At 44.7% G+C, this 25,102-nt stretch overlaps 1 long non-coding RNA gene across 2 annotated transcripts in view; it reads left to right on the top strand.

The window, feature by feature from the left end:
* The window catches only part of LOC308071919, a 41,123-nt gene extending 19,144 nt beyond the window's left edge, over window positions 1-21,979 (top strand). For both annotated transcript variants that reach the window (XR_013931385.1, XR_013931386.1), the window contains one exon: window positions 988-21,979. This is a non-coding gene — a long non-coding RNA (uncharacterized lncRNA). The remainder of the gene's footprint in view (window positions 1-987) is intronic.
* The last annotated feature ends 3,123 nt before the right edge of the window (window positions 21,980-25,102 follow it).

The following is a 25,102-nucleotide window of genomic DNA, read 5'->3' as shown; positions in this document are numbered from 1 at the left end:
ATCTTTTTAAAGGTGATACCTTTATGCATTATTTCTTGCATAACTGGCAGCTTTATATAGGGACTCAGCTCAAGTCACTTGCCCAGCCATAGAATATCTCCAGTTGGAAGGGTCCTGTAAGGGTCCTCGAGTGCAGCTCCCTGCTCCTCGCAGGACTGCCTAACGCTAAATCAAATGGCTAAGAGCCATCTTGGTTGCCCTCCTCAGGACACACTCTGATAACTGATGTCCTCCTTCTTTTGAGGCACCCAAAACTGCACAGAGTGCAGCACTTGAGGGGGGGCACTACAGTCTGAGTAAAGATGTTTGATTTTTCATGTTATTGCTGTTCCACGTGATATCGATGGACACCATGAGTTGTGAACGTGGCTGAACTTCTGTGCTTTCTGTCATTTCTGTAGGCTAGGTGAAAAGAAAGCGTGAGGTGGGGTAGGCAGGGCTGAAAGAGGAGCTGCGGTACAAGACAGCAATTCGTAGTTAGCCTGGCAACCAAAAATTAAATCTTCATGGCCCAGTGGTGATTTTAGTGACTTAGTACAAACGCCAAAGCAAGGTCACAGGCTTGATACCGCTGTGTGGGCTCCAGGGGCAGAAAGCAGTCGGGAAGCTGAGAGGGGCAGCAGGCTGAGAGAGGGTGGCGAGAACATTTGGACCTCCAGGCGTTGGGCTCGATAGAAGCAGGTCTGAAAATCATAGTCAGACAACTTGCTTCCATCTTTGTCTTTCAGGCAACACGATTTTGTGTACGGTTTATGAATAAACATGGTTGTACCAAAGAAATGCTGATCTTTCTGAATTTCTAAATGGAGTATTCTGGCTATACGTGTAACGATTGTTGTATTTCCCTGACTGAGCCCAATACACCTGTCTGTCTGCCATGATCTTTCAGCGCAGCTTCCCTGCAAACTGAGCCAAAACTTTACCCTGTCTTGTTACGACCTTACAAAAGCCTGGCCAACAGAACTAATTACTTTGATGCTTTATCAGCAAAGGCTGTCGACAGTGAAGCCACGAAGGTCTGAACGCCGCAGCGTGGGGCTCCAGCTGGTCCCCAGGATGGCCAAGCATATCTAGAGGGAAAACCCGCACCCAGGTGCTTCCCAGCTGTGCAGCACACTGAGCAAAGCAGTCAGGTAAGGAGATTTCCAGAGCTTGTTTTCTGCTCATAATGAACTTGTGCGATGTATCTGGGGCTTGAAGTCTGACCACAGTGTGTATCCTGAACGTACTTCGGTTTTGTGCTCTACAGAGTAAATATTTCCCAGTTACAGGCATGTAATCAGTTATCTGCCTGTTGATTTTTCCAATACAAATGCATTTATTTCCACTCTTGTCCTCTTTCTAAACCTGTCTCTTCATTTGGCTGTTGTCTTTGATCTGGACTGTGGATGGTGCCTCTCCTGTGCTTTTCCTGCTCGCTTGCTTTCCAGGGGCATTCTGGCTTTTATTGTGTTCACATCAAAGTCTTAGAAGTGTTTCCTCGGTGAGAATTACAGGGCATCAGGACAGCAGTAACTGGTCTAAGTATATTATTATTTATTTCTTGTATAGGGCTATAGTGGGTACTCTCAGTCTGGTCTGTAGTACAGTGAAATGGACAGGAAACAATCCTTAATTAATTGGGCTTCTGTTCCTGAAGTAAACCAGCAGTTCCACTGAGAATTAACTCATCAGCCTCCCTTGCTAAGTAAACATCACAATAAATAATATAAACTGTTGCTTTCTGAATGTTTTGTTTTCCTGCAACTCAAAAGAAGCTTTTGTTTAAAGTTTAAAATTTTTATGGAGCTATGCCTCTGGGCATTTTAGACATAAGATGAATAAAAAATGATCTAGGGTTTTATTTAGAAAACCATTCCTGTGCATATATGGACTTGTCATTTTGAAATGAAATTTTCATACAAACTTGAAGCCCATGGGACTAAGTGGAATCTTCAGATTTAAGAATTTATAAGTATTCTGCCAATCCATGGATCCCTGAGCAGTATGTCCACACCAAAACCGATCTTTGCCTACTGTCTCTGAGCACTTCCAGTTTTTCTTATTTACTGGGAGTTAGCATAATGTGTCTTTACACGGTACTGTTCGCAGCATGCAATTAATCCAACAAAACTAGGCAACTTCACAGACTGCTAAAAGCTACTAATTAATTCCAACTTCAAACATCCATAAAGACATGATCCATTGGACAGTGATGAAGCTTACAGCTAGGGTTGTTACTTGTCAGAGGAAAAACCGCTTACAAATTGTCAGGTCTCTCCAACACCATGGTTCCTTCCTAAGCTGTCAGTACTGTGCCCTGTCCAGGGTGCAAGGGAGGGGTGAACGAGCTGGCTGGTGAACAACAAAACCAGCCCCAGCTTCGTACTTTGCACCCTTGCACGGCTGCGGAAGGATCTGTGCTCTGACAGCAGCTGAGGTGCAGCTGGCTCTCACCCGCCTCCTTCATCTCCTTCCTCCTGGTCCTGGTTTTTCACTTGTGACAACTCACTTGGGTTGTGTGTGATGCTGGAGGCAGGGGAAGAGGTCCAGGGAGAAATCCCAGCACCAACTCCGCACGTGCCACCCCATAAGCACCATCTAGCTGACTCCAAACACAACAGCACGGGAGGCTGCGCAGGTGCAGCCACCGCAAGTCAATGAAAGGAGCTCGCCGTGCTGCGGCTGGGGGGTGTCAGCTGTACAAAGACTGTGAAGCACCTGGGAGCATGATATCCATACAAACCGCTTCCCTCAAACACACGGCTGGCTGTCTCACGGTGCAGCCACGTGGCAAAAAGTATCTTCTGCTGTGGGGCGTCTGTACAAAGCAAGTTTCACAGTCTAAGGATCAGGGGGTTTCACCTCTTGTACTGTATAAATATCGAGAGTATTGCATCCCATTTGTTTTCAGCTGATCAATTCTCTGTAAAGACAGTGCTGTGCCGAGGGAGAAGCACTGAACTGGAGCCTGAAAACCTCTTTTTGCCTGAATGCGCTGTGTGATTCCTCATCTGAGAAACAGGATTGAGAACTTAAATAATTTTTTTTCAAAAGCATTCTGTAAAAAGGACTTAATTACTTCTTGCATAGTAATTTGAAAATGAAAAATCCTGTCGTGTTCGGAATTGGGAAGGGTTTTTACTCCCTTTTGAAGGAGAGCTACAGTTCCCTGGGTTGGGTTTTTTGGGGGGTTGTTCTATATGTTGTTGTTCTTACAGGTTTTACATTTCCCATCCTGATGCAAAAAGCCTTGCTGCAGAATTTCCCTGGAATGATAACAGGCTGCCATTACAGAAGCACCACTTGTTGTTAGTGTTGGCACTGTGCTGATTCGTAGGGGGAATGATCTGCATGGTAGAAATGGAGAGATCAGGGATCCACTGCACTGAGCACAACTGTGAACTATGAAATTGTAGCTTCCATACGTCTTCCAGTTTAAGTAGGAATCTGTTTGTTCTTTTCTTTATATCCATAGCTGCTGGGTTCATCTTTTCTCGGGCAAAGACAAAATACTGGCTTTCCTTATGTGTGTTCCACTTGGCTGTGTTCTGCAGAATGGTGTCATGAGGAAAGATGCTGGGTGGGAACTGGGGGAATATTGTGAGGAGGCGTTGGAAGGATTGCATTTGTTATTTAGTATATGAAGAACAGCTTTCAGTCTGGCTGCTATTTATCTATATTAGAAAAATTCAGATTGCATTATTCATCTCCCTATGAAAGCTCGTATTTCAAATGAGCAAAAAATATTGGGCAGTGTAGCAGACACCTAGTCATACGGATGTCTGGTGCATAAAATTCAAGAGTTAGTTACGTGATTCACATTGATGGGCTCTGTGGACAGTGCAGCTTGAAAATGTTTCTGTTATTAAATGCAGGAGGAGCTGAAACCATCTGAAAAAGTACACAGCATATCAGCTCGTGCATCCCTCAGGTGCACAAATGCCAATTTCCAAAGCTAGTTGGAAGCTGAGAGCGAAGAGACAGTGACTGACTACACCACCAGCAGCTACGTCCAAGTCTGTGGGTTTTTTTTAGGCTGCCTCAATATTTCTGAAAGAAGGATGACAAAATATCTCAGAAAAAATGGGTAACTTTTAAAATGATGGGATCAGCTGTCACCTGATAGAGTAGTGTGGATGTGCCTTCCCCAGCATGGTGAAAGGTGCTTTGTGCACGGGGTTGGCTGTCCCCGCGAGCCACGCTCAGGGTACCGCTGTTTCGGTTGCTGGCCTCTGCAGGATGCTCTGGTTGAATTTCTGGCTTGCCCACCGCATGCAGTCTGCCTCAACTGCTGCTGTGCTCCCTGCCCTATCAAAATCAATTTGGCTAGTAGTGCTTCATTTGAGGTTTGCTCTAGTGCATGCAGGAGTGGCTCTCCACTGGCTGATTTGAAATGATTTTGGCAATTATCTCCTTGCACTGGCCAGCAGCGTTGAAGCTGTAAGAGTTGGGTGTGAGTCAGTAGGAACTCATCCACTATGTGAGACTCCAGCAGACTTTACCCAGCTATTGTTTAATTTAATCCAAGCAGAGATGTTTCAGAGCTAAGTAGCATGATTGTTGGCAGCACCAGCAAGCACAGGAATATAGGTAATTTATGTTACCTTCACTATCCCAACGTGTTAGCAAAGCTTGCTTCTTGACAACTGGCTAGCTGCTCCTGCCGTTAGCAAGAACGTGGTTCTACAGCCTGCAGGAGAATTACTACAGGGTTGCCAAGACAAGCTAGAAATACTTTTTTTTTTTTTTTTTTTTTTTAAGGTAATAAATGATAATTTATAGATGTATTCATTGTGGAACTGATGTCTTGTTTCTTTGAGAAAAATGAATTGTGTTTCTTCCTTCACCACTTTTTCTGAATGCCTAGTTTAAAAATGAATTCCTTCATCTCCAGCGGTCCCTTAAGGTTTCTTTTAAACAGGGTTGTTTTAAGCATAAAAATTGTGTGAAAGCCTGCAGGTGATCCTCATATTGAAAGACTGATGTGATTTTTATTTTCTGGAATGCACTCCCTAAACACATCACCTGCAGTGTTGAATTTTTCCATGCAGGGTGAAGAAGTGGCGGTCCTTTATAAATTGCTCTGCCGTCAGCAACTTGAAACAAACTACGAGAAGCCACGTACACGCAGGTACTGGTGCACCTGAAGGTGTTAATGAATGCCTACATGCTTAAGACAATGGTTACTCCAACTTAATTTGTGTGTGTGTGTTGATCTGGGAGGTAGCATCACCATCTTTTCCCGATCCCCCCATCCTTGCGTGATGTTACATCTCCTAAGAAGGGCTCATGTGCCACTAAAGGGCTAGAGCCAGACTGCACTTCTCTCTCTGAGCCTCACACTCCCAGTCTGGCCTTTGGCCAGTCTCATGATTTCTCTTGACTCCATGCTTGATTAGCGAGTAGCGGCAATGCCGTCTCTCTTCTTCCCTCATCTGTTGTGAGGAGAAATTTATTGATGTTTGTAAGGTAGTCCAATATGACGACTGGGGCATATATATTCTTTGCTCCTAGGGGAGCAATGCACACAGGGCACAAAGACGGAGTAAAATATGAAACCTCTGTGAATTTATTCCATTTAATTGTATTCCATATTGTATTTTTGAGTACCTTCTTGTAAAATGGTGCATAATCTTTAATGAATACAAGTCTATGAGGTCTCTTTTGGATTTAAATTCTAAGTATTTGCATAAATTTAGCTCCATAAAATTATTTTATTGGCAAATCAAAATGCACACACAGATGTACCTTTCAGAGCTTAATTTTGTAAACAAGGCATCATATTCTGCTCTCAGTGAAGCTGGCATAACTCTACGGTAACATCAATAGATTTACTTGAGGTTTATATTTGGGTAACTGAGAGCAGCATTTGGCCTAAAGACTCCAGAGTGAGAAGCATGTAATTAGTCATCTGCCCAGCAAGTGCAATCTACTCAGAAAATTTATAACTAGAGTAAAAATTTTGGGCCAATCAATTTTTAGTCTGCTTTAACATCCTCATTTTTAATCTCTAACTCGTTCTTCTGTTAGTTAAATAAGAGGGTTTTTTTTGGTTTTGGGTGGTGTGTTTTTTTTTTTTTTTTGTGTCTGTTTTGCACATCATGGAGTTCATAGAGCCTTGCTTTTTCCAAATACAAAGCCTTAATGCTTTATTTTTTATGTGGACACCATCAATTTGGTTTAATAAGACATTATGTACAGACAGAGCAATGGTCTAATCAGGGTCTCAAGGGTTTTGAAGTAGTAAGCGTGATTTCTGTTGCAAGTTGTTCCTGTTACCTACTTTTTCCAATGAAAACATACCTAGTAAAAAGAATACCTTATAAATGGCTTCACTGCTTTAAGATCACGACAGAAATTCCCAGCTGATAAACAGTGTATTGTGGCTGCCAGTCAAGTGCAAGTGAGTATATATGCAGATTCTACATTACCCTAAGCTTAAGATACAATGAGTAGTTGTTTTCCTTTGTGCTTTGCAGAGGGATTTCTGTTGTTCAGGCAGCAGCCTGCAGTCACGTGCCACAGTCTGGAGCTGAGCTACCTACCACTCTTTAATCATTTGGTGGTTCTGGCTGTCCAATGTTATCTGACCTTTAATTTTTCTTCCAACCGCTTATGCAGGGCCCTATATGTTTAATTTCTTTCAGTCACTGCAACAAATATACTGATGGGGCTCAACATTTAAAATTTCACATAATATATATAGGCTAAAAGTAAAATCATAAAACTGCCTTGAAAACTCCAAGATGAAACCCTTTGGGCATTTGATTAAAATATATAGGGGCTACTCAGGCTAATGAAAATAATGAAAATGCTTTAAATTCCATGCTAAGAATCCTAGGTGGTATAAGTATAATGGCCTTATCTTCTGAAATATAATGTTGATACAGAACTATTAAAAGTACAGTGCACTAGCACACCCAGAATTAATGGTGACCTTTGTTTTAAGCAACACTTGCTGAATGTGAAATAACATCTTTCTCTGGAAACAGATCGTGTTTTACCAGGAAGGGAGGACGCTGGGGCTGAGGAAGGTAAGGGACAACCTTCGCTGTGCCAGGGCGGGTTGTAGAAAAGGCAAGAGATCCTGAGAGTTAATCCAGGATCATACCTGGGACAGTCATTCACTCATGATTTTGTCAATATTTTTCATCAATCAGACATTGTAAAAAAAGTTTAAAAAAAAAAAAAGAAGAAGAAGAAAAAATAAAGAAGGATGAAAGGAGAAAAGTGCTATGCATGATCAGGCACTCCCTGGATTTACAGTTGATGTCTTTGACACATTTTGGATTCAGCGTTCTTTGTTTGAGGCCAGGCGGAGGGGTTCTGAGGGGTCGGACCTGTGTTGAGCTAGCCTCAAGCATTTCCCATCCTGAACTCTGGGGTACACACTGGACAACGTTGGTACTAAAACCAGTTTATCAGTGAATTTGATGGATTTGGTTTTCTTTTTCTGGTTTGTGTTTAGATTTTGGGTTTTTTTGTGTGTTTTTTTTTGGTTTTGTTTTTTTTTACTTTTGCTATAGCACCACAGGTTGGCAGGTTGGGCACCTCCAGGAAAATGCAGCACAGTGACAGCTCTGGCGTCTGCTGGGATCTCACAGCAAGTCAGAGATCAGTGCCAAGACAAAGATCTCAAGGCTCCCTCTCTCCTGCACTACACAGTCTGTCCCTGCCTGCTCCTAGTTAAACCAAGGAGAAATTGTTGAGAACAACCACGTCAGCACATCAATGCACTGTCTCAAAGTAAGCTCCTCTTACCAGTGCTTCCAGCTGTCTCGTCTGCAGGCTCCTTGCTTTAAGTCCCATTGCTCTTACTTGGCAACAAAACTGAACGGCAGACACGGTCTTATTTATGCAGGGTCTGACTCCTTCCCTGTGTTAATTAACCTGTGGCATCAGCAGAAGTCCGTGGCAGGGGGGTGACTGCTGTTTGGGGGGCTGGCTGAAGCCTGAAAGGGCTGTGACCTGAAAGCAGAGAAGTAAATGCTGCGCTGGGATTAGGCTAGATTCCTTGAGGGATAATATACTTTGGTCACCGTTAGCATCCTGCACACCTTTGGTTTAAAAAAACACCAAAAAAACGTGAGGGGGAGGGAGAGAAAAAGAAGGAACATTTCACTGCTACATTTAAGCTGTGGTATGATGGCTCAGCTTTCAATCTCTTCTGTGATAATAACCTCAGAAAACTCAAAAACGCTGTAAAAATGAATTGGACAAAGTGTGTGTATTGCTTGTTACACAAAGGGCTATTATTTCTCACTGCATGTGTACTTACCATTATAAAAGTTTTAAGGATAATATAAAAAAATGAGATGACAGCTGCCAGAGGCATTTTAAGATTAACTAGCATAATTGCACTTCCAGATGGAGGGAAGTTCAGAAACAATTTGCTGTTTTCTGACCTTAGGGTGGTGAAGGTGATGTGTTCAGTCTCTGGAAGAAGTATTTACTTCTTCGTTGAGCAGCTGTACCTTTATTCCTTCCCCACTTGCCAGTTTGTTGCCGCAGCAGTGGCATTGGCACGGCATCTGGAGGGAGCTGTTTGTCTGTTCTGCGAAGATAAGGTTGTATCGTGGAGGATGCTGAGCAAGGGCAGGGGAACGGAGGCAAGGGAAGGGGGCAGCAAGTACAAATAAAGGGAGATGAGCGCAAGCACCAGCTTCTCAAATGAATCCTTATGTTTGCAAACTGATTAAAAGCTGAGCTGTTTCCTTTATTGAGGTGAGGAACAGGGCAAAGAAGGACTCCACTGAAGGCGATAAGGAGAAGTGCCTTTCTGGATAGCTAGGCGTCTAGGTATGATTATCCTTTTGGGAGAAGTTCTTTTGGTCATTGTGGGAAGGTGAAAGCTGATTCTCAAAAATCCTTTCTGTGTTGCCTGTTTTTCCTTTCAGATAAAAAGCTCCTCTGCATTTCCAAAGAAAGCCCAGGTGCCCCCTCGCCATATGATTATACTGCTTGCCTGCAAGTCACCTGCTTTTAGGGACATTGCACGCCAGGCTCTTCTATCAGCACTGTGCAATCAACACCAAGATTAAATTCACTCATTGCCACTTAGCATCAGATAGTAAGTCATTTTACTGAAGAAACAATTACTTAGACCTTCTCTCTGTTGTTCCATGATGTCAGTGTATGGGAGAGCAGAGCATGGAGGGAGCAGTGCCAGTACCTCGGTGCCCTTCACACCTTTACTTTACCTCTTGCCTTCCAGGGAGCACGATGCTAGCTGCTCTCATGCACTTGTTCACCAGCATCATGCATCCAGGTACTGTGGGTGAAAAGATGCAGGCACAGGGAGCAGCATGAGCATGGGGCCACTCATACAGCAGCAAGGGTCAGGCTGTGCTGCCTGTGCTGCCGTTCACCCAAGGACCATGCTGCCCTCAGGGCGAGTTGCTGATGCACAGCGTGTGCTCACCTAAGAGATGCCACGGTCCCTCCTTTTAGGTCTGGGCTGCAGCAATCTCTGGCTGTTGCATTTAAGGGTAAACCAGTATTTACCTCCCAGTTACGGTGCATGTAACTCCTGCTGAGACCAATATTCCTTCTCTAGTGATAAGTTTTGAAAGAAGTGTAACTTGTGGAAAGCCTGTTGCATTTTTAAAAGTTATAACTGGTGTATATCAGCACGCCCAGTTCTCTGCAAATACAATTAGTTAGGATTTAAAGGGGTTTGCACTCATTAGGCCTGGACCTCTGGCAGTCAGAGAAATGCTATAGAGGATATACATTCATGTACGTGGCTCCTGAATGGTATACATCTGTCATCAGCAAGAGTATTGTGGAAACTGCTCTGCTGACAAGGCTTTCTGGTCTGTTCTCTGTATCTCATAGTCAAAAGGGAGCATGTCTTTGGATGTTCTCAGATAACTAGGGAGCAGAAACATAAAGATCTAATTAGACTATAATAATTAATGATCAGAAATACAGGGTTCCTTAGTATAGCATTGGAAAAAAAAATATTTCAAGAATGAAGCCAACCCCTGTATCCTTCCATTTTTTTCGAGTATTAGTTTTGGTTTTGAAGTACTACAACTGATTACATAGTGTTAAGCAATGCCAAAAGCGAAAGGCTTTGAAACAGAGCAGGAACTCTTTGAGGTTCCTGCAGTTGTTGCAGGATATTAGTCCACAGCAGTATAATGGCAGATCTTTGAAGCAGTATATGTTTATAAATACTACTTTTCTGAATAATATTCTGGATAACATTTTCAAGTGTATTGATCATAATTTTAGACATTGGGTGAGCATCACTAAGATTTTTGTTCTAATACTTAGGCACCTTGAATATTAAAACATGTAACAGAAACAGACATCATGAAGGTAAACTTTGGAGCTGATATTTAGATCTTCCACTGAGGCAAACCCGTTTTATTCTGGGTTTCACGCTCTTTTTGCAATGTCACAATTGCAAGGTTTTTGATGAAAGGAGCACAGGCGCCCTTGGATTGAAACTGAAACTACAAAATTTGGGTGCGAGGTAGATTCCAGCATCATTCTGGCTGCTGTGAAGTGTGCCACTCCTAAGGACTCTTTGTGTGATTCTGTAAGGAACTTCACAGTTTTAGGTGTTCTGGTCAGCTGAAGGATATTGCGTAAAGCATTAGTAACGATGGACATTGTCAATTTAAGGAAAAGCTTTGCACTGATCTTGCGCTATGTTCTGATTTTGATTTTACGATGCAGATACATATCTTTATAGTTATGCTGTGGAGATATTTAATCACAAGCTACAATGTTATTTTCAAAGATTAAAAAGATTTCTGAATCCTTTATAAAGCACTTTTGAAAAAAGGCATCAATGAATTTTGTGAATAGCAAATATGTTAATCTATCACACATTTCTAAAAATTACAATATTGTCAGAGTATTGGTATCTTTTAACAAAGGATAAGAGAAATCTGAAGACTATTTTTAATGTACTATTATTCTTCAATTAAAATATTCATGATCACCTTTCATTATTTCAAATCCCTGATCATTATGAAAAATGATAATTATTTCAGTTCACTTATTCAAATTTCACATAGAAAGGGAAAACTATTGAATCCTACTGTGTACCAAGTGACCATAGACAATTTTCATAGGAGTGTGGCCCCAACCAGGATTCTAAATTTGGCTTCAGCATTTTAATTAAAATGTGCCAACTTTCCTCCACAACAAAATGACAAGGGCCAGAATCTGAGTGTATGGCTTATCATGAAAATGAGAATTGTTATAATGGCATTTCACGTTTTATAGCGTGTGCATTTATTCCATTATAATACAACCTCACATATCTACACCTCATCTTTATGAAGTTTTAGGTACTATATCATGTAGATGAAAGGTAAAAAAAAAAAAAAAAAAAAAAGGAAAACCCTAGATTTCATTCCCTAGGTGTTCACACTGTTTTTGGAGAAATGCTAGAAAATGACACTTAAGAATGGCATTAGTAAGCGGGGATGGTCAGTCTGTTAAAGGTGTTTTGGACTGCCGATATTCATGGGGCTTGCTCGTTGCAAATGGTTTCTGCTTTCTGCTGCTGTGACCATTGCTCACCCACTTATTTTCAAATGTCATTCTTTCCAGCTTCTTCTGCCCAGTCCATCCCTCTATCACTATGATTATTCTTTTCCTCTACCTTTTGAGGACTTCTTACTACCACAGTCCTGACCTTTCTACCCTCCAAAGAGAAACTCCTGAGTGCACTGATCTGCCTCTTCCCACCTGTTTCTTTTCATTTGATTCCTGTGCTTTCTCTTCCTTCTGCAGGAGAAGCAGGATGGTTCTTTGCCTACCCATAGCGCATCCCTTAGACACCACCAGGAGCTGAGCTGGTGCTGAGCACACTGTAACAGGGCTGCTGCAGCGAGCACTTACTCGCATCCTCAACAGAGCAGTCTGGGAGGAGGAAAAAGCTTTCAGAAGGGTATCTGCAGGTTTGCTCTTCTACCAGTGTCTCTCATCTGGAAACATAAAGCTATGTGAAATAGCAAGGAGGCAAAAGGTAGGTGCTTTATATATTTGTCCCACTTATGATACCTGGCCGTCTTTAAGTCTTTGCTACACTTCTTTTGGGTGTTTTTTTTTAGTTGTTGATTCTTTTGTTTTATTTTGCTTGGAGGTTTTTTTGTGTGTATTTTTTTTTTGTTTTGTTTTGTTTTTTTGTGGGTTTGGGGTTTTCGTTGTTTTTTGTGGGGTTGTTGGTTTTTTTATATATCTTTGTACAGTCTATTATTTATTTACTGAATAAATAAGGGGGGGGGAAACAGTATCAGACTTCAGGTAACTTGCTCACCAGTAAGAAAAGATTCACAATCTGTTCTCTAACAACCTGCAGGCAGTGTTGTGTTTCACATTCCATCCCAGCAATACAACACATATCACCACATGGTATCACAGTGCGCTCGCAGGCTTGTGCCCTGCTGTGGGGGCTTCAACCATCCCAGCATCTGCTGAAGAAGTATCACAGCAAGCTAGAGGCAATCCAGGAGCTTCCTGGAATGACTGAGGATAACTTCTTAAGCCAGGTAATAGACAGCTCTACCAGAAGGGAGGTGATACTGGACCTATTTGTCACCAGCGCAAGTGAACTAATTGGTGGTGTCAAGACTGGAGGCAGCCTGGGCTGCAGTGATCATGCCCTGGTGGAGTTGGCAGTCCTGAGGGATATGGATGAGGCAAAACTAAAGTCAGGACCCTGAATTTTAGGAAAGCAAAATTCCAGCTCTTCAAGCAGTTAGTCAATAGGAGGCCCTGGGAAACTGCCCTCAGGGACCAGGGAGCAGAAGAGAGCTAGCAGACCTTTAAAGATGGTTTCCATAAATTGGAAGAGCTCTCAGTCCCCAGGTGTAAGAAATCAGGAAAGGAAGGCAAGGGACTAGCATGGATGAGCTGAGAACTGCCGGTGAGACTGAAGGGCAGGAAGGAGGTGCACAGGCAATGGAAGCAGGGAGAGGTATCCTGGGAGGAGTATAGGGATGCTGCCCGGTTGGTAGGGATGGGGTCCGGAAGACCAAGGCACAGATGGAGCTGAACTTGGCAAGGCATGAAAAGAGTGGTAAGAGCTTCTACAGGTATGTTAGCCAGGAAAAGAAGGTCAAAGAAAGTGTACCCCCTGATGAGCAAGACTGGCAAACTGGTAGCAACAGATGAGGAGAAGACTCAGGGTAGAAAGGGAGGACCCTCAGAACTAACAACCTGTCAGCCTCACCTCTGTGTCTGGGAAGATTATGGAATAGATCCTCCTAGAAGCCCTGCTAAGGCACGGGGAGGACAGGGAGGTGATGGGACACAGCCAGCATGGCTTCACCAAGGGCAAGTCCTGCCTGGCCAACCTAGTGGTCTTCTATGATGGAGCGACTGCATCAGTGGAGAAGGGAAGAGCTATGGATGTTATCTATGTAGACTTCTGTAAGGCCTTTCACACAATCCCTTACAACATCCTTCTCTGTAAATTGGAGAGATGGATTTGATGGGTGGACTGTTTGGTGGATGAGGAATTGGTTGGATGGTTGTATCCAGAGGGCAGTGGTCCATGGTTCAATGTGTGGATGGAGATTGGTGTCCCTCGGGGGTTGGTATTGGGACCAGTACTGTTTAATATCTTCATCAATGACACAGTGGGATGGAGTGCATCCACAGTGGGATGGAGCAAATCCTCAGCGAATTTGGAGACAACCCCAAGCTGAGTGGTGAGCTGACACACCTGAGGGAAGGGATGCCATCCAGAGGGACCTGGACAAGCTTGAGAAATAAGCCCATGTGAACCTTATGAGGTTCAACAGGGCCATTGCACCCGGGACAGGGCAACCCCCAGTATCAATACAGGCTGGGGGATTAAAGGATTGAAAGCAGCCCTGAGGGGAAGGACTTGGGTGTACTGGTGGATGAAAAGCTGGACATGAGCCAACAATATATACCTGAAGCTCAGAAAGTCAACTGTATCCTGGGCTGCATCAAACAAAGTGTGACCAGCAGGTCGAGGGAGGTGATTCCCCCCCGTTACTTTGCTCTCCTGAGACACCCCCCCCCCCTGCAGTCCTGTGTTCTGCTCCGAAGCCCTCAGCACAGGAAAGACGCGGACCTGTCGGAGCGGGTCCAGAGGAGGCCACAAAAATGATCAGAGGGATGGAACATCTCTTTGAAGAAAGGCTGAGACAGTTGGGGCTATTCAGCCTGGGGAAGAGAAGGCTCTGAGGAGACCTTACTGCAGCCTTCCAGTACTTAAAGGGGACCTATAGGAAAGGCGGGGACAAATTTTTAGCAAGGGCCTGTTGCAATAGGACAACGGGTAATGGCTTTAAATAAAAGAGGATATTTTTAGACTAGAGGTAAGGAAGAAATTTATTATGATGAGGGTGGTGAGACACTAGCACAGGTTGCCCAGAGAGGTGGCAGGTGCCCCTTCCCTGGAAACATTCAAGGTCAAGGTTGGACGGGGCTCTGAGCAACCTGGTCTAGCTGAAGCTGTCCCTGCTCGTTGCTGGGGGATTGGACTAGATGACCTTTAAAGGTCCCTTCCAACCCAAACTATTCTATGGTTCTATGACTGGCACCATTGCTTCAGGCACCGTTGGGCAGCATGAATGAGTCAGAGAAGCACACCATACACCCTGCAAACTGTTGTGCAGAAATTCAGGGTTTACAATTTCCTTTGCTGAGAAGAGATAGTTTACTGGCTGAAGCTGTGCTAAATTATGGAAGAGAAAATCAAGTGCTATAATTGTGGGTGTTTATCACAGTTACAGGTTTTTTTCTATTCATAGAAATTTGATCTGAACAGGGTAAATCTGTGCCTGCAATACAAATGAGATCATCTGCAAACAAAGTAAATGAAAGAGACACTTTTTTATGACTTTGTTTTATAACGTCTTTGTTTGAGGAACCAGTCTTTGGTTTCCATTTTTCTCATATGCCTTCATGTTAAAGCAAACACAGTGTATAATAACTCTTCAATTAAAACGGGTTTTGAGTAGGAAAAAAAAGATGGCAGAACTTGACTGACCACTAATCATTGCAGTAGATTTGTAGAGCAGGTAAGGAAAAGTCTAAGGAATGGTGTAATTCCCATCAGTGCCTGTGATGGAATTCTGTCAATGACAGCATGAGGATTCCCTGCAGTTTGTTTAATGTTTGTTCATACTAGGACAACAAAAGTTCTTCCTAGCAAGTCTGAACACCTTTACACCACCTGAACGGCACCCCCCTCAAAGAGCTGGACTTTATATCAGTATATTCCCCAGTGAGGCAAGCTCTTCAGTGGGAGAGAGCTGCTGTATTAACCCATGCTCAGCCAGCTGTGTACTGATCAGTGAGGGAATAAGTGATACATCAAAACGATGAATATTTGGGAATGGGAATATGCTGGAATGTGATGAACATAAGCTATATTCCACTGGAAGATGAGGCAAGGGTCAATCAGCATCTTCTGGGAATGGGGAATACGTAACAAGAACTACTGAATACTAATAAAGCCCTTGCTCTCTTCCCCAGGTCCTGGTGGCAGCTAGCCAGCAGTCTGGTGGGCCATGGCAACAGGAAAAAGCTGGTGGAAGGCATGTGGAGTCCCTTCCTCACCTCTCCAAGCCCCTCACCCTTTCCCCTCTTTTTCCCTACCTAGAATGTAAGTAATCTCATTTATAACCATTTATGCAAGCTGGGTCTTCTGGGACTGGGAACTCAGCTGGCTAGAAACTTGCTAAGTCTTCAAGTGAAAACACAGCATGTGCTCAGTTTCTTAACAAAGCTAGTTTCATCAGTTTAGGGTAAATGAACACAAGCAAGAGACTGAAAACTCCTTTTGTTGAGCAGTAGCTTAAACACAAAAAAAGTGGTTGCTGGACCACCTATAGTGTGCTTGTCTGGCCCCCAAACTGGAGCTCCCTAGCCACATTTGACCTATTAAGGAGGAACAGGCATTTCGCCATGATGCCCAAAACAGTGATGGTGCTGGGGACCAGCAGGAAGCTGGAAGAGCATCACAAGTCCCATCAGTGCCTGCAGCAGGGCTCTGGGGAAGCTCCTCCCACAGAACCAGCATTTACCAAAACTCTTTGAAACAACCCAGTGGCACAATTCTCATTTTAAGAAGATGACTACCCAGAAGAGAGCAGGAGGTGATAATAGCTGGACCACGGATGAGAAATCAAGACAAGTTTCATTGGACCAGGGAAGGATGAAAACAAAGCATGAGTCTGATCACAAGGCAGTGCTGTGAATAGATCACAGCCCTTGGTTTTCTAAACCTTGCTCTCTCCTCCGTGGTGAAGAACCCAGGCTCCATTACTTGGGTATCTCACTGTTTTGCTGCAGCCTGTAAAACTGACCACAGCGTACATGAAGACAGGTTTACCTGCTGGGTTTCAGTTGTCTTGGAGATTTCCACATGAGAAGGTCACTGGTTTCCTCTCAGTCCATCACAAAAAAAAAAAAAAAAAAAAAAAAAAAGCAGTAGTTTGTGCCTTAGGTTTAGGAGAGCAGTCATGGGAAGAGTGCACATCTGCCTCCTCTCCTCTGCCCTTTCCCACCCAAGGAGCTGCTGTCTGCTCTGCCTGGGCTGATTCTCATTGGCATGACTTTAACCTAAGGTGACCTCTGCTGCCTATGGAAAACTCCAGTGTTGGGATTTTTTTGTTTATTTGTTTGTTTCCCAGATGGTAAATACCTAAAGTGTTTCATTCTAAAAGTTTGAAATAACTTGTAACCTTGGTGGTGGGTTTAGTCAGTCATATTTCTTTTTTCTCACTTTTGTATTATCTGATAAATGCCTTGTTTAAGAATGTTAGAGGAGGAACTGATCAGCAGAAACTGTATTGTAAAATGAGGAAGATGTGCTTCATCTAGTAGGATGTGAGCCTAAAACGTTTTTTTCTTTAAGTTTTTTTTAAAAAAAAAGAAAAAGCCTTTTATACACATAAGGAAAATAAGTTACTCAATTTTCTTTGCTGCAGAATGTCCCTCACTGATTGACCCATGCTGCTACACTTTTGTTATAAATCATAGCCAGAGTGGGAACATCGAACTGTGATATACAGCTCTATTAAAATCACACGCGCTTTTCTACCTCTGAGGAGCTTGCTTGTTACGGAGGCTTGCGAGTTATAAATAGGACAACATATAACGAGCTTCATTGCGAAGATATGCCAGAAAAATATTTTCTCTGTGGGGAGAGAATCTTTTAAAAGTGCCTTTCAATTTTCCTGCTTCAGTACGTACTTCTGCTGCTCCCTGGTCCCGAGTACCCAAGGACTCAACCAGGGTGGTGGGGCTCAGCTCTTCAGAACTTGCTGCTTCTTCCCCTGCTTTGCCACAGACCTTAACACAGTGTTTTGGTTTGTTCACCTGCAGAGGAAGGAATTTCTCTCAACCTAGATAATACTTAGAGGACGGGTGTAGAGCCAGCATGAGAAAGTGTTACCACACGGGGCAAGGGCTGGCTCCGTCAGTGTAAGACATCTTTCAAGGTGTTTGAAATTTCATCATGCCAGAAGCAGAGGAGAAAACAAGCCGTAACTCGCAGTTGGATCCCTTAGCCTGTCTCCTCTCTCTTCTTGCTCCAGACAGGCTGTGCAACGATCATGCAGGCAAAAGCTCCCCCCTGTTCCGCAGCCCACCTTTTCCCTGCTGGTGCTGCAGAGAAGAAAGCGGGGAAGGGAAAGGTGCTCCTAGTGCCCCGGTGAGGATGGAGGGCGGTGAGGGCTCAGCAATGAAGCGTGGGTGCGGTGGTTATCTGGGACAGTTGAACAATCGCGGTGAACTCTGACACAAACTGGCTTCTCTGTATACACAGCCCATCCTAAGGCACGCGGCAATCATTCTGCACAAGAACATCAACTTTAGCTTTCTGGGCAGCTTCAATAGCTGATGGGTCATGAGAGGAGCACCAGAGATCTACATTCTGGTCTCAGCGTTTCCACTGGCTTCCCGAGTGACCTTGAACTTGTCGCTTCATCTCTCTGGGGCAGTTTGCCCCCCATTTTCTGTTTTGTTTTTTATCATTGTGAATCTGGATAGGAAAGACAGCCTCTTGCCACGTGCTGGCATCATGTCAGTCTTAACTCCTGTCCTACCTGCGGTCTCTCAGCGCTGCTATAATCTCATAATTTCTCATAATTGCAGTGCTAATGGTACTGTTGAATGCAAATCTTTATCATTATATTACTACTCATAGATCATTCTTTCAGTTTTCCAGGTTCCTGAAAATTTTTGTGTGAAGTAGTAAATAGGCACAGGGAAGTACTGAAAGTGCTATAGATCATCTGGAGATGTGAAGTAAGTAAACATAAATCATGGAACAATAAAATCTTAATTTTTAATGCTTTTCCTTTTCCTGCTTTTGTGGATGGATTTTATTCCTTCCCCTTAAAGTTCTAGTGGCAGTTGTCTGTTACACACAGCCTCCATTAGGAGAACATACTTTGTTGCTATAGCAATTCTTTCTCACTCTGATATTTTACTGCACTTAGATGCTGCTGGGAAAAAAAAAAAAGAAAAAAAAAAAAAGAAAAAAAGCACAAAACCAAAATCCAACAAAAAAAGCATTGCTGACCTCTTCACAAATGGTCAACCTCCCTGATCTCTTATTTCTGAACAACTTTTAACTATACCTCACAGCAATCTGTATTCTGGTAAACACTTTGCATTAGGCACTATCTAGAAAGGTTTATCATTGCTTTGTAAGTGGCATACTGCACGCAGCAGGACACACTGCAGCACAGTGTCTGACATAGCAGATATAGATTACTGTTAAGATAAATTCATCCTTTTTGATCTGTACATTTCACCAGCTCCAATTTGAAGTCTTGATATCACCCTGTCAAGCAAAGGGGATGTTTTTAAGCAAGGCAAGTGTTATCAAAGGTTTCCTCAAAGTTCCTTTTAGAATGGTTTCTACAAGAGCAAAGATCTATATTTATTGGGGGTGAATGTAGGGCTCATCAAAAGTGCTAGACTAAAATCCCTGTAGACATAAGGCCTCTGTGCACCATCAGATCCTGAACAGAAGCTTCAAGTTTTTTCTAGTCTGTCAAAACCAGATGCCTACACCTTCAACTAATTAGGCAAGAAAAGGTCATTAATTCTGTCTTCTGCTGGCTGCAGGCAGCTGCGCTCCCCCACCCAGGACGCCAGCATCCTCCTCCTGGGAGTAACTGTTTATGTGGGGCTGGAGCTGCCCATGCTCCCCTGGCCCTGTAACCCAGCCTGGGAGCTGGAGAGAGGGCAGCAGCACCCTTCCCGACCTCCCCAGTCCTGGAGGCAGCATCTTTCTCTTGGTTAAGATGCTGCGTAAAAATAGTAATGCCCACCACGTTGGGGCACATGGCCAGCGCATCCCCTCTCCCGAGGGAAGGGAAGAACACAAGGTGAGCAGCAGTGGGAGAGACCCTACCCCTGCCCTTAGCTGCCTGGGTGGGCAAAGTAGGTGGGGTGGGAGGGAGCAGGAGAGCTGATTCCACACGTGGAGCACTGTCCACAGCCTTGCCAGGTCCTGGGGGCTCCTGCCTCCAGATAGCAGCATTCAGAGCAGCTCCAAAGGCTGGCTGCGCCCAGCAGCATCTGCATGCCTGTTCCTGGGCCTGGCAGGTGGGTGCACGCGGCTTTCTCCTTTCATGGGTCCCCGTGTTACTCTGAGGTTGGAGTGGGGCTGGCCATGGCCTGCTCCTTCTCTGCCTCTGCATTGCTGCTGGGGAACATTTCCATCAGCAAGGCCAGGAGAGCAAGCACAGCTCACACCAACGCTGGCGCAGCCTCTCACCGCCTCCTCTGCGCCTGTATCGCAGCTCGTCAAGGAGTCACAAATGAAAAAAGAGCTATTTCACAGTCCGGTGACTGTGAGACTTTGTGTAGCCAGAGGGCAAGGCACGAGGGTGTGATGGGGGAAGGCAGCATGCAAGGCTGACTGCTGCAGGACCCAAGGCAAGGAGAAAAGAACAGAGGGGCTGCCTGCCTTGCACCATGCTCTCACTGAATGCAGTTTTGCCTCTCCAGGGACCTGCTGGGAATCCCAGAGCGGAGTCCAGGCACAGATAACGTGTTTTGGGGGCTATTGGGGACAAAAATAGCAGGTGTGCATGAAGCAGCATAGAAGGGCTTCAGAGGAGCTTGGGAGGCTTTGAAATGGAGCCCTTGGTGCTGGCACTGCCACCTCTGTGGTGGGCATCGTAGTGCTTCTGGAAATGGGCTAGGATCGGTTGATTCCTTGCACGGGAGCAACTGGTAAGCATCAGACAGCAAACCAAAGGGAAACGCATGGCTTGCAGCTTGGGTAGGTCTAAATCATGTGTCTGCATATGACCAGTTGTCATTAGCCAGGTCCATTAAACCAAAGTGTTCATTTTCCACTTTCCATTTTCAGCCTGAGGTTGTAATTGTCTTGATTTTGTCAATGTACATATATATACACAAGGAGAATATATATGTATTATACACAAGAGAGAAGTTTATGAACAGTCCTAACTCGGGTTACTTACTGTTTATAGCACAGATAGGTGTGTGTTGCATCATTATCGCAACAAAGCCCTTATTATTTAGGTGCTTACAATTTTGGCAAACATACGCAGGCTGAAATTTTGCATGCTTGGACCTCTGTTTATAGGCAGAGATTTTGGAAGCTGGAAGTGAAATGTATTCAATGATCTTTGAATTGTGTGTGCTTCAATGACATATATTCCCCCCAAAACACAGCATGCTGTTGTTTATCCTTGTAGTAACATAAAAATGGGTGAGCTGAGTCATTTAAACTGTCTTGTTTTGTAAATCTTAGGAGGATTTACAACTAGAACTAAAAAATGGTGCAATTTTGAAATAAACTGCTTGTCATGTTAAAACAACGCATCTTTTTCCAGATTCCCCCCCTCCACATATATACAGGAGACCGAGCTGTTTGACTCAATGGCTTAAAATATCTGGGCTTTTGTGAGATCCTATAAATTGATTTGAAATCACAAGAGTTATTGCCATCACCTTGCTAGCAGCCATACAGCTGCTAAGGAGACTCTTTCCCCAAGAACACAAGTGTCTGGCGCTGGGTTCCCTGTTGCAGGATCATTTCTTTCCGAGCAGGTTAGTCTGGTGTTTACCATTCAACAGATGCTGGTGGTTAAAGCCTTGAGGAAAGGGTTTTTTAATAAGCTGCAGCCTGCTCAGCCTTTCCTAGCTAGTAAACTATTTGAACACCTGTTACTTTTACTATCCATAGGGATGGATCATGGTCTCCCATCAACAAACCCAGGTGAAGCTCAGAAACCAGCAGCCAAGGGGGCACTTTCTGCTCACCAGCACTTGGTTGAAGGGACGAGCAAGCAGAGGTCTGCTCACACCTCCTGCTCCGGCCGGCTTCCACAAACATTCCTGGTGGCGCAGCGTGGTGCCCCTTGACTGTTATCCCATTCCTCATGCAAAGTAAGTCAATATAATTACTCCTGCTTTGCAGAGAGCAACTGCAGCTTGCCCAGGATTGAAGGGGAAGGGAGACCATAAATGACCAGAACTGAGATTTCAGCCTTTATTCAGGCTATTTGTTTTCACAGCGTTAGCGTTGCTTTCCTGCTACACTCTGCAAAGAATTGCTGCGATTTTTTTTTTATTTATTAATTTATTTTTTGGCATGTAAATTCTATCTGAAATCTGTAGGGAAAATTACCCCCCACACACCATTTTAGATGGCAGACATTAAATAAAACCACTGTGTACTAGGAAAGGCTGTCTACTATAATCTGCTGGGTAAGAATCATGAGTGTTGCATTTCTTGGAGCAGCTGGGAAGCACAGACTTTTAAATTCAGGTTTTTTTTCATTTACAAGTTTATTTACATACCTTCTTAAAATTGCCAGAAACTTTCTTGTCATGATTTTTCATGGGGGATTTCACTAAAAAAAAAAAAGCATTTGCAAAATCAAACTCAGAGATCTGTTATTTTCATTTCCTATATTTCTTGGCCAGCAGGGCAAGTTTTTTTCCTCCTATGTGCGGTCCCATCAAAAACAGTGTAGCAGTATTTACGAGGTTGATTAAGGATAATCACCTTATAATAATAAATAAATCACAATAATAAATGTGATCAATCAAAATCCAAAAGAAAGTAATAATAATTTCATAATTCAGGACATAATATCTGTAGTTAATAGCTGCCTCAGTGACTGCATGTGTAGCTACCTGCCACAGTAGCTATACAACATAGCGATGTAAACATTATGGAATCTGTCAGAAAAATGTCATTTTGACAAGATTATGTTGCTTTCAGTAAATATGCCTGAAATTGAGAACATGAACCTAAGCTGTTTGCTCAGACCTCACTTTGGACAGATACAGTGAGGTGAGCCCTTCCACCTGAAACTGGGTGTCCCGCCAGCACTGGGGACGTGGCTGCTGAGCCCACGCAACGTGGCTTTTCCATACGGTGCCACTTGCAGCTGTGAACAAAACCTGAGCATGAGGTGCTGCTGCCATCCGTCTGGCAGAGTGACACTGCTGTGCCCACAGCCAAGAGTCCGAGCTACTGTCCCCTGCTCTGCCCAGAGACTTTAGGCAAGAGGTGGTCTCCCTCTGATTTAGTTCACTGCCTGACATATGAATAGTAACAGCTGTCCACCTCCAAATACAGAATCACAGAATCATTTAGGTTGGAAAAGACCTTTGAGATCATCAAGTTCAACCATTAGCCCAGGACTGCTGAGTCCACCACCAACCCATGGCCTTAGGCATTGCATCTAGGTATTTTTTAAACACCTCCAAGGATGGTGACTCTATCACCTCCCTGGGCAGCCTGTTCTAATGCTTCACCACCCTTTCAGTGAAGAAATTATTTCTAATATCCAATATAAACCTTCCCTGGTGTAACTTCAGGCTATTTCTTCTCATTCTGTTGCTTGTCACCTGGGAGAAGAGACCGACCCCCCCAGCCTGAAGCCCCTGTCAGGCAGTTGCAGTGAACGATCAGGTCCCCCCTCAGCCTCCACTTCACTAGACTGACCCCCCCCAGCTCCCCCCGCCACCCCCCACCAGCCTGGTGCCCCAGCCCCTTCCCCAGCCCCTGCCCGGCTCTGGACACGCTCCAGCCCCTCCGTGTCCCTCTGGCCGTGAGGGGCCCAGAACTGAACCCAGGATCCGAGGTGCAGCATCACCGGTGCCCAGCGCAGGGGGACGGTCACTGCCCCGGCCCTGCTGGCCACACTGTTTCTGACACAAGCCAGGGTGCTGCTGGCCCCCTGGGCCACCCGGGCACACGGGGGGCTCATGCCCAGCCGGCCCAGCCAGCCCCCCCGGCCCCTTCCCCCGGGCAGCTCCCCAGCCCCCTGCCCCCCGCCCGCAGCTCCTGGGGCTGGTGTGACCCACGGGCAGGGCCCGGCTCTGAGCTGGGGTGACCCTCACACCAGTGGCCTCGGCCCCTGGGCCCAGCCCCCCCTGCAGAGCCCCCTGCCCCCCGGCAGGGCAGCACTGTCCCCAGCCTGGTGCCACCTGCCACTGACTGAGGGAGCGCTCCATCCCCTCGCCCAGAGCATCGACACCGACATTAACCGGGGCTGGCCCCAGCACGGAGCCCGGGGGGACACCCCGTGTGCCCGGTGCCAGCGGGATGTGACTCCATCCACCACCGCTCTGGGCTCGGCCACCCAAATGATGCAGAATGGCCGTGCTAGCTGCTCCTCCAGCTCCCTTAGCACCCTCAGGTGCTGTGTGTGTCTCAGTCTGTGTCTCAGTGGAGCAGCAGGTCACTGACCAGTTCCTCCTAGACCTGGACTGTGGGGGATTTCATCCTGCTCCTCATCCCTGTTACCGTGTACAATGTTTAAGTCCTCCAGCGAGAAGCACACACATCACTCATCTCTGGTCAGTATCATGCCGTCTATCTGAGTTTCTTTGGTGTTGGGTTCAGAGCAGGGAACCTCTCTAATGCACACCCTTGTCTCAAGGTCATTCCACTCCAATTCCGTGTCAAGTTCAAGGATTTGTTAAGCCCAGGACATTACCCCCCATACAAGACCCCCAGCTTTGTTCACACCAAGAGATGGTTCTGTAGAGGAATGAAGCTGGGCTAATTAGCATTGATAATGTACAGCTGTGGGCTGGCTTCAGGGGCGGTGGGCTGGCCGATGTAGATAAGGTGCAGCTGTGGCTGGTTCTGTGAAGTGGTTGAGGGTCAATGAAGAGAGAGCAGCCGAGGAAGAAGCAGAGAGAGCATGTACCCCAAGTGAGGAGAGACTAGGAGAAGGCAGCAGAGGGACTGGTGTGAAGTGTATGTTGGTATGTGATGGTAAAAGACCTTGTTGCAGCTGGCTAGTTTGGAGAGGGCTGTGACATGGTACCATCCTACGAAACTTTCTATCTGCAATCTGTCTCCAGGTTTTCTATGGGAGAGGATGAAACAAGGTCCAGTGACCTCTGTATGAAAAACACAACTAAGATGAAGTTTGCCATTAGTTGGCTAAAAGGGACAAGTAAGATAGTTCAAAGGAGCAGTATAATTCACAAGCACTAAGACAATCTCCTAAATAAATGCCATGCTACAGCTGCAAAACAGCAATAGCAAGTGCCCAGCTGCCAAGAGGTTTCATGCTAGATAACGTAGAGGTGATAAACCAGTCTTAATGCCTAAGTAATTAACAGTGAAGTATTTTTAATATGACAGCTGACACTGAGCTATGACTAGTGCTGTAGCGCTAACAGCTGAGCAGCTACATCATTATCAGTTTCTTTTCCTGTGTAATCTTTTCAGTGTGAAATGTCTTTAATTTTAGTTTGCTGTAAGAGCTGTGAAGGGGCCAAGGAGTCAGCGGATATAAAATATCCACTAGCTTACAGAACATGCGCTTCCATTTGTACGTGGTAGTGCAATATGAGCAATGCCCTATTATCAATTGCTTGTAGTAACTTACACACTGCAGTTTTTAATGCTCCATTCCAGAAGCTATAACTATATATCTCCAAATCCTAGTGTATCCCTTTGTAGGAAAAGCAAGAAGAAACAACAGAAAGTGTTTCTTCTTATAGCATAGAACAGCCTGGTATAACAGATATGTTGAGAGTGCTCTGAAGTGATGCTTACATAATATAAGGCTATGTTTACATCTCAGTATAGTCCCATCAAAAAATCTGTGTCTCTGTTCAGAATGAACTATGTTAGCGGAATAGTTAG

Source organism: Falco punctatus (genome assembly GCF_963210335.1).
Source record: "Falco punctatus genome assembly, chromosome: 12".
Classification (NCBI taxonomy): domain Eukaryota; kingdom Metazoa; phylum Chordata; class Aves; order Falconiformes; family Falconidae; genus Falco; species Falco punctatus.
This window is presented reverse-complemented; position numbering and strand designations above follow the sequence as displayed.